Raw genomic sequence first — 14,062 nt, 5'->3', positions numbered from 1 at the left:
ACTTTTGGATGCCACCTGTTTTTTAAATGATACAATCTCCTTCCAATATCCTTTAAACTGTAAGCTTCCCTGAGCAAATGAGGGAAAGCACCTGACTTTCTTTAACTATTAGCATCTGAGAGGTCTTACACTGAAGTTAAACAACTGTAGCGGATGTTCAAATTCATCCAAAAGATGTTGTTGGGCGGTGCTGAGGTGAGGTGCAAGCTAGGAATTTCCTTCTGAGATAAACTAAGAAAATCATATCTTTAAACGCCTTCCTTTCTCCACTCTCGCTTTAATAGATAGAGTTGCTGCAAAGTTAGAAATTTGGGATGCAACTAAAAAAAAAGTGATATTTTGGACACTGACATTTTGTTAGTCTATCAAGCCACAAGTAACCACATTTGAGCAACAGAGTTGGTACACCTTGCTATGTCTCTATCCTGGTTGTGAATCACAGGTACGCCTTCCTTTAGTGTCATTTAACTCAAAAATGGACCATTATGCAGTGTTGAAGAAAACTTAAAGTAAATATTGAGACCACAAAAAATGATTATGAAAAGTTATTGAGGTAATAAATCAACTGAGAAGTGGAGTCATTTTTTCACTCCTTTCATTCAATCTGCAAAATGTACTTTTTTGCAACCAGTGGAGTCTCCCCCTGGTGGCTATAAGACAGAATGCAGGTTCAAGGAACTACAGAACTGGCTTTTTGTGTAAAACAAAGAGGCAATATCCACTTCTTCTTTTTTTTAATTAGATTTATTTTTGTTCTCTCTATGTCTTAATTTTAGAGACCTGACAGTGGATAGAGTCAAAAATCAGGGAGAGAGAGTGATGAATAACATGCAGGTTTCGAACCCGGGCCGTCCGCATTTGAGGACTTTAGCCTCTGTACATGGGGTGCACACACGACCTGCACAGCAAGCGATGCCTCCTCAATATTCACTTCTATTAAAATCCCTAAAGCCGCAGTGAATGATCATTTCGTCTTTGTTTAATTTGCTGAAATGAGATTAATCGATAAGTTGTTTAGACTATCAACAGTCTGGAATTTGTGCCTCTAAAAGCTAAACATCACATTAAAGGTTGACAACTGATCAAACGCTGTTGCATGTGTAATTAAAAAAAGTCTACTAGAGCCTATAAGTGATGCCTTCAAATGCATTGTTAGTCCAAGAAACAAAAACATGAAATGAACAAGCGCATTAAAGAGAGAGAAATGCAGCGAATCCTCAGAAGTCGGTTTTTGAAAGAAATACAAATTAAAAAACATTCTTAAAAAATGAACAACCGATGTCAGAATAGTTGCCAGTGATATTTCTGACAATTCACTGATTGACTTAGAAAGAGAGAATCCAAACAAAACAAACAGATTCAGAACAAAATTGGAGAGAAAGTGGTGAAATGAAGAAGTAAAGAAGAAGTGACAAAAACCATAAAAAAGTATAAACTTGACTTTGTGCGAGTGAGTGTGTGTGTGTGTGTGTGTGTGTGTGTGTGTGTGTGTGTGTGTGTGTGTGTGTGTGTGTGTGTGTGTGTGTGTGTGTGTGTGTGTGTGTGTGTGTGTGTGTGTGTGTGTGTGTGTGTGTGTGTGTGTCTTTCCACCAGTGCAGCCAGTCGTATACTGTAAGCCACAATGACACAGAGCTCAGGCACACAGAGTGTTTATTAGGCTGTATAAGCCCGGCTTTCATTTAACGGCACTGGAAACTTGTGCAGCAAAGAGGTGGGAATAGAAACCAGCATCATACTGGCCAGATAAACAGACGGAGACACAATACACAGACGTTTAGAGATAGAAAACACACACACACACACACACACACACATTCTGACCCAGATCTTTGCACGGATACAGACGAGGGGGGACAATAACACACTTGCTCACTCTCACACATGCTGAAAGGGGGATGAGCACAGCTGTGACTTCCTGCTTTTTGGCACTAGAGACCTCTCAGCAGACATTCGTGGGGGTCCCAGGGGAGACAGGGGGGGGGGGGGGGGGGGGAAAGGATGGAGAGGAGGATTTGGAGTGTGCGGTGATGGGGGGAGGAGGGGGTTTTGTGTTGGTCACAGTGAATATTCAAGCAAAAGGATACAACTGAAATATCCTAAACAAGGCTTGAGTGCAGGTTTTACTTTTATGTCCTTTTATAACTAAAAAAAAAAAAAAAAGTAGGTGACCAACAAAACCCCATCAGAGACACTTCCCTCTTTGCTTCATAAGAGTTAAATATATCCAGTGAGGCCGGTCAGAGCATGCAGCCACCTATTCACCAGAGTCAAAAGCTTCTATAATCCAAATAAAGCGGTGGAAATTGACATCGTTGAGAGACACAAGGCTAAACAAAACACAACAAAAACCGGACAAATAAGCAGACATTATGCCAATTTAGTCGGCCGCAGATCAAATTTAATGCCTGCCTTTCTAAAATTCCAGACAATTTAAGGCCCCTTTTTTTAGACGCAGACTTTCAAAAACAAAAATTAAGACTTTTTAAGGATCTGTGGGGGAGCGTGCGAGCACAGGACGTGGGATGTGTGCAAAGTTTCACATGCTATATTTGCAAATGTCCACAAACGTACACACAAGAAAAATAAATACTGGGACAGGACACAAACATAAATGGCAGATTAAAGTCTAAACGGTATCTGGAATTGGAATTGTATTATGTAACTGGGAGGTTAAGACACTTTGTACTCATCCTCTCTATTCACGTCTTTTCTTCCTCTGTAAAGGCAAAAAACCTCACAGGAAAAAAAGACTACAGAATATCAACATATTACATTTCTTCCCTCACACCTGTTCTCTCACCTGTCTGTAAACTTTTCCCCGAGCAACCAGATACAGTAGCTGCAGGTGACAACACATTCCTCGTCTTGCATTTCTGGCCTGAAGGATGAAGCCCATATCTCACCGGGAGGATGACCTTTCCAGTAAATTCCTCCTGGGCTCCGTCTGATCTGGAATCAGGTTAAAAGGAAGAAAAGAAAGAATTTTCAGGCTCTCAACATCATGTGAAATAAATGTTAATTATGTAGCGTTCATTGCTGTGTTTGTTAGAGGTTCTATGCTTTATAATAATATTTATTTACCGCCTTATGACTGCTGATAAATGCTAATACTGTACGTCGATTTGTCCTTGAACGCGTGGATGTGGTATTAATGCAATTGTCTAGGTTTTTTCATCATCTTTATTTCAATGCAATTTTATAAGGGGCTCCTGGTCAGACTATTAGAGACAATTGAAGATCACACATTGGCTTTTTAAAAACGATTTTAAGGCATACAGTGAATAGACTATATTATTATCAAACAGATTAATCAATAATAAAAAAATGAAGTACTCAAATATACTAATTTCCTGAATACATTTTGTTTTGATTCATGCTCATTTTGTGTTACACTTTACGTATTAATCAAACATCCTATGTATTTTCATCAAGGGAACTACGAAGGTAAACTTCATTTCCCAGGAGTACTTGCGAGAGAACGCACAGGTGCACTCTACTGCAGGTAATTATGAGTTTTGAGCTCAAACATTTGCCTCCTGACTTTAACCTGTACAAACATGTATGTTTTAAACAGATTTGTTACACACATTAACGCTACGTGGCCAGTTCTCATAGTGTTCCTTTAATTACCTGCTTGCAAACTTACCTGGCAGGAAAATAAATGGGATATACATTTTAGGGTAAATTTAACAGCAAGCGAAATGAATTTAATTATTTCAAGGCTAATGCCATCATTTTGGGACTGTTACAAGTAGCTTTAAACGACCAAAATGATCCACCATAGCCCGAAAACAACGAAGCTTTCCGTCTTTCACCGCATTAAACCGTTTTATAGCTTAATTAGCACCGCCAGGGTAATGGAGATAAACTCTTCAAAGCCTGTTCAGTTGCCAGAGAGCGACGAATGAGAAACCTCACCCTTTTTGATGGTTTAACTCGTTCTTCCTACGAGTATAAAAGTTAAATTAAAAACTCACTTACAGGAGTTTATTCTCCAAATGTCTGCATTAGTAGCAGGCCACACGGTGCTGCAGAGTTGTGTTACTCTGCCCTCTGCAGGCGGCTGCATGTCATTACACCACAAACGCCTTGTGGATGCTATGTTTACATCCGGCCAGTAGGTGTCGCACTAGTATCAACATTTGTGCGGATTGATGGATTACGTTTTACTGGGGGGGGGGGGGGGGGGGGGGGGGGGGGACACATTAAATACTTGACTTATGTTAGTTACAAAGACCTGCAGACAAAAATACATTTAAATTATGATATATTTTGATACCCTTCCCCATACCTTCATTGATGCCTTGCACCCCTATCCTCAGATAGATAGAAGATAGATATTTAGAATGATTTCCTGCAGTGTCTTTTTGAGGTGTTTGTGGTTGTTAGTTGGCGTCTTAGTGTGAGTACATGCAGTAAAGGACTTACGACAGCTCTAACATCCACTCCAGAAGTTCTGCTCTAGTTGATAAATAAATATATATATAATATATATATAAATAATGTCAGCAGCTGTCAAAGCACTTTTTTTTGTAAGAGTTTTTAACCCTGCATGTCTTTGGCGGTGGTCTTTGGTATATCAGGTATATCACTGTTCCCCTGCAGAGCTCAATATCTACCATAATAAAGATTGTCTAATAAAGAATTTGCAAAGCAGGATGTGAAGGTGTACAGGGGGAGAACAGGTGCTTGATTGGATCTAAGGGATTCTTTCGGTTGTTGTTTTATATGTTTATTTTTCAGCATAGCAGCATTAACGATTGCATGCTTTATTATATTTCTGGTTGTCCATCAATACTGCTCTTTTGAAAGTGATGTTTCAAGAATGCCTCGAGGACTGTTTCAACTTTTGCATTTATGTCCACTTGAACTCTGCTCTGCTGAAAAAAAAGAGTGAATTATTGTGGTGCAACCTCTCCTGTTCATTGAAGGCTTACATATGACACTTTTGTTTGTAGTATAGCCCTGTCTTTCTATTTGAAACACATGATTTAAATTGCAGCTTTACTTGTTTGCTTTGACAGACTACCACAAGGCGGTAATTCATTACTTGTCCTGTGACGCCCTTTGCACCTTTTTAGAAGCCTTCTTCACTGCTTCATTCTCAGGTTCTCTGACCAAAACAGCAGCACAGATCTGTGAGAGCACCTCTTTAATTTGTGTCTTACTCTACAGGCTTGATTGATATCTGCTTGAATTTACATTTTGCGTAAATGCTCCTTTAATAGCTTTTCCAATTCATAAATCTCCACAGAATGACATCGACGATCGGGCCTAACGGAGAAACAGACTGCAGCTTGTATCGAACGTGACCTTCTGCAGAGTCATCCAGAATATCAATACGCCTCCATGATCAGAATGCAGCGTGCATCCCGTAAGTCAGTGAAGCTATGAATTTACATCTGTGTGTGTTTGTGGGAGAGACGTGAAGCTGTGTAGGGAAAACTAATGCTTTTATGTTTGGCTGGAACTATTCATAGCCTGGGCTACACTCACTCGCACGCCACATAAATATTTTATTCGTCCAACCCGGCTGCCAGAAAAGCGACGTCCTTGAGGCAGAAAGATCGACCACACGCACTCTGAGATTTATCATGCTTTACCAAATAACCTCACACAGCGACATCACAATCTGCAGCTGTACCAAATCAAAAAGACAGTCCACCTGTGAAATAGACGCAAGTTTTGATTGATACCAGATTAGAATCAGTAAACAAAAAACGACTAGGCTATATTTCATATTGTTGAAAAAGTGACAGTTCTTGTTGACATGTTACCAAGGGTAATCTTTGTGGATGCATCATTATGCATCCACAAAGATTCAATCAGTGGCCATCATTCTTTAAAAATCACCCCAAGCAAGTAATCAATCACTCAGTCATCAAACGAAACAAAACCTGAAAACTAATTAAAGCATGCAAATGTCGAGATATTTGCATTCAAAACAGGCGCTCAGGCATGCAAACACGTATTATAACCTTTCATTTTCAGGCATCAACCACAAAGGTGTCAGCAGATGTGAAAACGGGAGCGTTGTCCTTAGCTTTTGGGGGTGATTGTGTAATTAATGAATAGGGCCGTTAAATGCCCACATCTACACCAAAACACACACACACACACACACACACACACACACACACACGTATACATACCATGAGGCCTGAGTGTTTTGGAGACTTGAGTGAAGTGTCATCGTGGGAAATGTCCACAAAGAAGGAGAGTGTGAGATTCCACACCTCCACAAGAGTGATACATCATATTGTACACACGGAGAGAGAAGCAAACACAAAAACATACAAATACAAGCGACAGCATCCCCCCTCAACCTCAGACTTACTGCAGTCCTGTTTTTAACCAAAGGAACTCAAAAGAACGTCCAGGTAAGGCTGTTTTTCTTCACATTTTTGATGTTCGCTTAAATGTGATTTGTAAAAAGTTGTTTGTAAATTTGAAACCTTTTTAAGTAAAACAACATATTTAATAATGAGTCACAACAGCTTGAGTACAGCTAACATTAACAATAAACCATCAATATTTCCATGTAAAACAATTAAAGGCACTTTTAAGTCACTAGATTAAAGGCTTTATATGCGATCTTTTGATCCAGCAGATGTCACCCCTTGAGCACCAGCATGAAACCAAAACAACTCAGTTGCATTGTGGGTTAGCATGCTAATGCTAGTGATCTTTATTGTGCTCGTATCTTCACACTGCATGTAAATGTACCTGAAATGAGCGTGATCTAGAAACACAGTTAAGCAGTGAGTACAGTATGTTATTCTTCTTTTCTCTAATCCCTCAATTAAACAATTTTTATACGTGAGGGGAGGAGTCAGCCGGCCGTCCTGGCGATGTAAACAAACTGAAGATAGGACTCTGAAAACATCACAGACAGTGGGACTCCCATTGTAGACAGTCATGACTCACAGAGTTATTTTCAGAGGATATACTTGATTTCTATTACATTTAAGTGTGAAAAATCACATATAAAGACTTTAAAGTAATATTAGCTGGTTAACGGCTAAATGCTAAGATGCCTGTTATCTGACCAAAGCTTTAAACTACCACTGCCCCATGGACAACCTTAGGTGCAGACCTCTGGTGGACGTCCTACATTGTCTCTCTTTGTTTACTGGGTTGGGCTCTTCTTCTGCGTAGAATTAATTGGCGGGCTACGCTCTGCTATGTCACACTATTACATAGCTGACGCGGCTATCGCCATCCGGCTTGCACTTCGCTTACAGGTGGCTGTGAAAACGCAAGCAAGATCAGGGTTTACCGTAACATAAGGTAGCAAACTGTTCTTAACCAAACTGGACCAAATAATTGCAGATACACACCACACATATAAAGCTTAAACTGTTCAAACTTTTTTTCTGTTTTTGACTTGCTGCTGTCTTTTCATCCTTCAAATCTTCAAAGAAAAGGGAGATTTTTTTATTTATTTTTTTTTTTTTATGGAATCAAGTAGAAAACAATCAGAATTTAAAAAAAGGAGATGATGCAGAAAAGTAGAAGGAAGAAATGAGAAAGAAGACTGTTACGACCCCTAAATTAATGACCCGTTTTACAGGGAGTCGAACATAAATCAACCAGTCAGGTTAAATCATTTCAAGAAAAAGGTTTATTTTTACAATCCGAAATTGTTAACAACATTAATAATTGAACCAGCAGATCAAAACTATCAGCCTCTACCACAAGCCACAGGATCGCTTAACACACTGAACCAAACCGTACACGCCCAAGGGAGAGACAAAAACAATCAGTCAACTGGTTACGACAGGTAACCGCTAACAGGTTAAAGAGAGTTGTAATGAAGGAACATGGAGCAGTACAGCGGAGAAACTGAACAATCAAACAGAAAAAGGGGGGAGATGACATCAGATAGATAAGGTGGGAGGAGTGGTATAGCGGGTAAGCTGAGGAGGCTGTTTCTTAAAGCAGCGTGAACTGGATTTAGCCAGATTTATAAAAGATAGCCTCGTCCAGTCAGACAGTCAGACAGGAGCTGGAAACATGAGAAACATGAACACAAGACCCTCTACGTGCTTCTTCGTGTGAAAATACACCCTATGTTTTTATCTGTACAAGTCGTTCTCAGTTCTCCCTGAAAGAGGAAGCTGTTTTCAGGGTCGAGGAGCTATGAGAGCACACACACACACACACACACACACACACACACACACACACACACACACACACACACACACACACACACACAAAACTGCTGTGACACACTCAGCTGCTGACTCAGCTGATCAAGATTACTGCACACATCAAATCACTTGTTTCCCTCATAGGCTGAGTGCTGCTTTCTTTGGAGAATATCTGTGGAAAAAAAATACACTTAATTGAGAAATCTGTGTAGTTAGTTAAAAAAAACGTGCACAGGCATTTGTGGCATACAAATTGAAGTATTTGTTTGCATGACCCTTATATTAAGTTGTGTCCTTTGTCCAGTGCAAAAGTGATTTTATTGATCTTTAAAGTCAACAGGGATATTGCAGATCTGGGTAAACAAAGAGCCGGATGAGAGAGACGGAAGTGTGACAGCTGCAGAGTGTTTTATTTATTTTTAAAAGGTGTGACCTCCTGATAAGACAAGGCGCAGACGAGGCTCAGACAAGGCTCAAGTTTTTAGAAAAAGACAAGAAAATTGCAAATGACACATGATTGTGTTGAAACGTCTGTTTATTTAGAGCAGCTGTCGCCCCCAAACGAGTTCATCAGGATACACGTGAGTAGATGAGTGGCGGATTTCCCAAAGGAATGAACAACAAAATGATAACGAGCCATAAATAGAAGCAGCTGAACACATTAGCAAAATAAACCCTAAAATAGCCCTAACGCTGTTCATCATCATCATCCCTATAAATAAGACTTTTAACTACACGATAATAACCTCACCACCAAATACGAGAATCAACAACAAGCATTACAACCACAGAAACAAAACTGGCAACCGATGTCCCAGGTGACACCAGATTCTGTTGCCTTTAATCCAGTGTGCTTTTATTTTGGCGGGTTATTGTTTTGACTGGCAAGTCTTCCTGTGCGTACATCAAGGTTGTCGGATGATGTTCGAGTCTTCACTACACTGCGTTTAGTTTTTCCAAATGTGGAAAAACTTAACGCGGATGAACGTTCACACCATTAGAGCTGCGTTTATTTTTTTTTCTTGCCACTAGGGGGCAGCAACATCATTCAAACACAATATTTACACATCACGGTCTCATAGCAAAATCCATTCGCAAAAACAGTCAGTAGCAAGTTGCCTATTTGAAGATTTGAGAGATGGACATTATAGTGTTTTTCCCTTTTGCCTCTAATTTTGGTCTCCACCAGCTCCTGAGGGAAAGATCGAGCTCTTTAGCTGCAAATAGCTTCTCTATGATATCCAACTAGTGGCTAACTTTGGCTGTTATGTCTGTGGTCACGGGTAGCATACAGCAGGTTTATTAGCTACCATCTAAAAGAATAATAACCTGTGAATCAAAACAGACGACTTCTGGGCCGCATTAACCAAAACAAAGAGCTGAAAGACGCTAGAACACTGCACAGTCGAGGGAGCTGCAGAGTTGGGTTCACTACAAGCAAACCCTTTCACATTCATGACTGTAGCTTGTTAAAATGCATTTTGAATTGTCACATTTGAAAAGCTGTTTTCAAATGTAATTAGAATTTAACTCAAATTACTGATGACTCAGCCGTGTAACAAATTACGACATTTCAAAAGGTTGCTTCGATGTTTCGGTTGACAGTTGAATGGAAAATGGAAACTCAACTATAGGATGCATTTTTGTACTTGAAAGTATTGAGTTGTGTAGCTTCCTTTATACAATTGAATAAGTATAGAAATAAAGAAATGCCTGTGCAGTGGACCAAAAAATCTTCTATATTGGTATCGGGTCCGATATTGACATAACTTACGTATCTGATATCGCACTGACGGCCTCAATCCACATAACCGATCAAGAAAGATAATCGGTCACTTTAAACATTCTCAGCTAGCACACTCTCACTTTATAGACGTTCAGACTCACCTCTAAGATGTGTCCACAAATCGTCTCCGTGACGATGTTCAGACGAGATGGAACAGCTCCTTCTACTGTTCAGTTTCAGAGATTCACTTTGAAAACCTGACATTTGTTGCATGCTTCCTGTTTGCATGCAATGCCGGGTTTACTACAGCTTTGTGCTATTAGTTATGACGACAAAAATATCTGAATCAGTATCGGGAGCAGAACTTTAAAAAAGTGGATCAGTGCATCTCTACAAAAACCCTCAGAAAACTGTCAGATTGTATTTTTCCCCCTTAAAAGATGAGTTTCAACAAGTGCATGACTCAAAGTGAGAGAACGCAGAACAACTGGTGCAGACATTTGCAATAAAGAAAAAACACAAAACAACACATAAATTGAGCACTTTACACTTCATGATCATTTTTGGACCTGAAAGGAGAAATGATGCAGCCCAGACCTCATGTGAATGAACAGAACAGTCGTCTTTATTTCCTGTGTTTACAGCTGGAAGATGCTCACTTCAGGAACGTCAGGAGAATGAGTAAGTTTGTTTGGGTCTTGATCTCCGCATGTGTTTTTGAACACATTGTCCCGAGAACTCGTACGTTTTTTTAGGACATAAACACACGGCTCCTATTACCTTCTCCACGCCCCACGCTCACACACCCCCTTCTGTCACTCCTCTCCTCTTCTATCCCTTCTCACCACCGCCCGTTTGCTCCTCTCTTCACCCCTCTTCAACCTTTACTGTAATTTCACACATTCCTCTCTTTCTTGCAGAGGTCAGAAAATGACTTTTTTTCCCCCCTCTTTTAGCACCATCCATCTCTCTCTCTCTCTATATATATATACAGACTTCCCCCTCCTTCCTCTGCCATTGGGCAACCCCAGCTTATGTTTCTCTAACTGAAGTGTTCATAGCTATAACGGGACTGAGTGAAGGTTCTGTCACATTACGCGCACACATGTCTGTGAATGAACATGTGCTCGGGACCGGAAGTCTTGGAGATTTTATTGAAAAAAAAAAAAGGGCGTTGACTCCGTTGCACAGGCGTCATCTTTCTGCTCCTTATTTGGTGACAATATGCAAAGCAGAAACAAGACAAAACAAAACAAGTAAACAGTTAAAATGTTCAAGTATTAAGTGGCATGTGTTGCCCTGTTTCACACATGAGCGCAGCTGGAAACGTGCAAAAGTGTTGCAGTCTCTGCCCCAGAAAAACAAAGAGCTGTTTGCATGTTTTCTATTAAATTGTTACACAATGTTTCCCCAGATAGACAACAACTTTTTTTTTATTTGGGGGTAATGACATAACAGATACGCCTCCTCCTCCACCTCCTTCTCCTCCTTCTCCCTGAGGTATTATCCCAAGAAAAGCTGGTTTTAACTTGTGCTCCTGGTTGATCGCCTTATGCCAACGTGCAGGGTTTTAACTCTGAGACGTCTTTGTTCTCCTAGCAACACTGGAGCACGATCAAATTACAGACAGGATCATTTTTCTTGAAGTGAAGGTGGAGAATAACATTTACTGTAACCAGAGGAAACCATGATCAATCAACAAAGAGCAATGACTGATAAATGAAATAACATAAGAACAATACCCTGAATACATCATAAAAGACATTTAAGATTAGCCTCCATTAACAGGTTATATTATCCCATTAAAACCATCACAGAGGTAAAGACTCTTTCATCAATGTGAAGCTATTATTATAGCTAAGTAACAGCAGTAATTATCAGCTGTTTGCACATCATCCAATCACCCGATGATTAGCCTCTTGTGTTCTGATTCTCAGTCTTTGTCTTCATTCTGCTGGTTTCACTTGAACAAAACTACATTTGGACATGTGGAAAATTGAAGTCTCTAATATTGAGAAGAAAAAAAATCTAATTTGGAATCGCAGGAAATAATCTGAGGTATCAGGAAAAGGGGAGGGGTCCAGGGTTTTATTTGCATAATAGGGGGATCTTTTTCTTTCTTTCTTTCTTTCTTTCACAAGAAGCCAAAACATCAAGGGCTGCATTCTTTGTCAATGTGTGAAATGTGAATTTCACCAGTCAAAGGAAAATGATTCAAAATAAACATCCAAAACCTACCTGTTAAAAGTTGTTTGTAGTAGATTCAAAGTCAAAACTAACCACTAGGTGGCCAAGTGATTAGGTGGCCTAGTGGTTAGTTTGTGCATTTCATGTACAGTAGTATAGTCAGAGTCCTTAAAGCTGGCAGCTGGGGTTTGAATCCAACCTGTACCTCCTTTCCTGCATGTCATTCCCCACTCTCTCTCAAAATAATTATGAGATAAAAAGTTGAAATGATCAACACATCAGAAAAATACATGTTAATAGCCTGATATTAGAGAACAGTTTATGTCTTAAAAGCTACGGTTTCTACTCATATACACTGAACATGAGGTGATTATTTTATGACTCATTCTTTACGATTGATTTAAGGATAAAGTTGTGGATGCAGTTTATCACCGGGAGTGTAACAGAAGTCTCTGCTCAAAAAACATTGAATACCTTCAACTAAATTTGTCACTCAGACTTTGATTTCACCAATTTGCTTGAGACACTAAAGATAATCGTGATGCGGTGGTATATGACACATGCGAGCTGACACACTTCTCAACAACACTTCTTGTGTTTAACACTTTATTGTCTTCGGTTTGGAAGAAAACACATTTGCGTTTCTTTCTGATACAAAAAAAAACACTTCCAATCACATCACAGTGGTCATTTTCTCTACTCCGTATTCTGAGGCAAAAGGTAACTTCAATGTACTCCATGTTGAAAATTAACTTTCTGTTGTGACATGTGTACAGACGAGTCGGCTCAGTGAGGTAAACTCTAACTGTTCTGGCTCACTTCCAGGCTCTGTACTCTCCGTTTATCAGGCCGGTTATTAAACAAAGTTCTTCCTGCTTTCTCCCCACACTCTGTGGGTGTGTCACTACCTGTTTTTACTAGCAATAATCTATCCTCTTTCATCTCTCTTTTAATTGGCTTCTGCTGAATAAGACCAAAGTGAGAGTCTCAAGGCTCAGAGCCATTAAAGTAAGGTTTTATGACTGAATGTCAGATTACATTACATGATGCAGAAACGACTTAAAATAACTTTTTGTTGTATAATCACGAGTGAGAATTAAAGATTTTAACCCTCTAAACATGGTAAATATCAATCAGGATGAAAGTAGTGCTTGTAAAGAAAGAATAAATCTGATAGAGGCTTATACTATAAGAAACATTTGTGCAGACTAGTGTGGCGTTCAAAACGTGGAATCAGTACATCGTGCTACTGTTTCAGTCAGCTGCACACTCCAACACCTACAGCCTCAGTGAACTTAGATGAGCAGACGACATGTATCTGCGATGTCCGCTCTTATTCTTGTCACTTCTGCCGGGACTGAAATGTTAGTTTGACGTTACGACTTCCTTTTCCCAAAGCTATTGAACATTTTAAGCGAAAATTACATTTATATTTTTAAAAAATTGTCTCCAAGACCTTTTAATATTAGGTTCCAAGATCTTAAAAAACAGCAGAGCTGGGGCGCTGGTGGCGCAGTGGTTAGTGCGCGCGCCCCATGTATGGAGGCTGTTGTCTTAAGCGGGCGGCCCGGGCTCGCCCCCCCCCGCCCGTGGCCTCCCTCCCGCATGTCGTTCCCCACTCTCTCTCTCCCTGGTTTCAGACTCTATCCATTAAAGGCACAAAAAGCCCCCAAAAAAGAAATCTTTAAAAAAACAGCAGAGCTACTATTTGGCAAAAATACAAGAGGCTTGTTTTGTTCTAATCATATGAAGATTGATACCGCTCTTGTGTCTGTCCAGTGAGCGCACAACAACCCCCGGCTGCCAGTTAGCCTAGCTTAGCCTGCAGGTAGAAAAATAGTGGAAACAGTTAGCCTGGCTTTGTCCAGATAGTGACATCATTTTATTTCCACCTCCTTCTAAGCTCACTGATCAATACAGCGTATCTCGTTTCTTTAATTCGTCTTTACTTGTTAAAAAACAAAGAGTAAAAACATCAAGTTGCCGTCTAACA

Source organism: Labrus mixtus, chromosome 23 (genome assembly GCF_963584025.1).
Source record: "Labrus mixtus chromosome 23, fLabMix1.1, whole genome shotgun sequence".
In the NCBI taxonomy this organism is placed as follows: Eukaryota; Metazoa; Chordata; class Actinopteri; order Labriformes; family Labridae; genus Labrus; species Labrus mixtus.
This window is presented reverse-complemented; position numbering follows the sequence as displayed.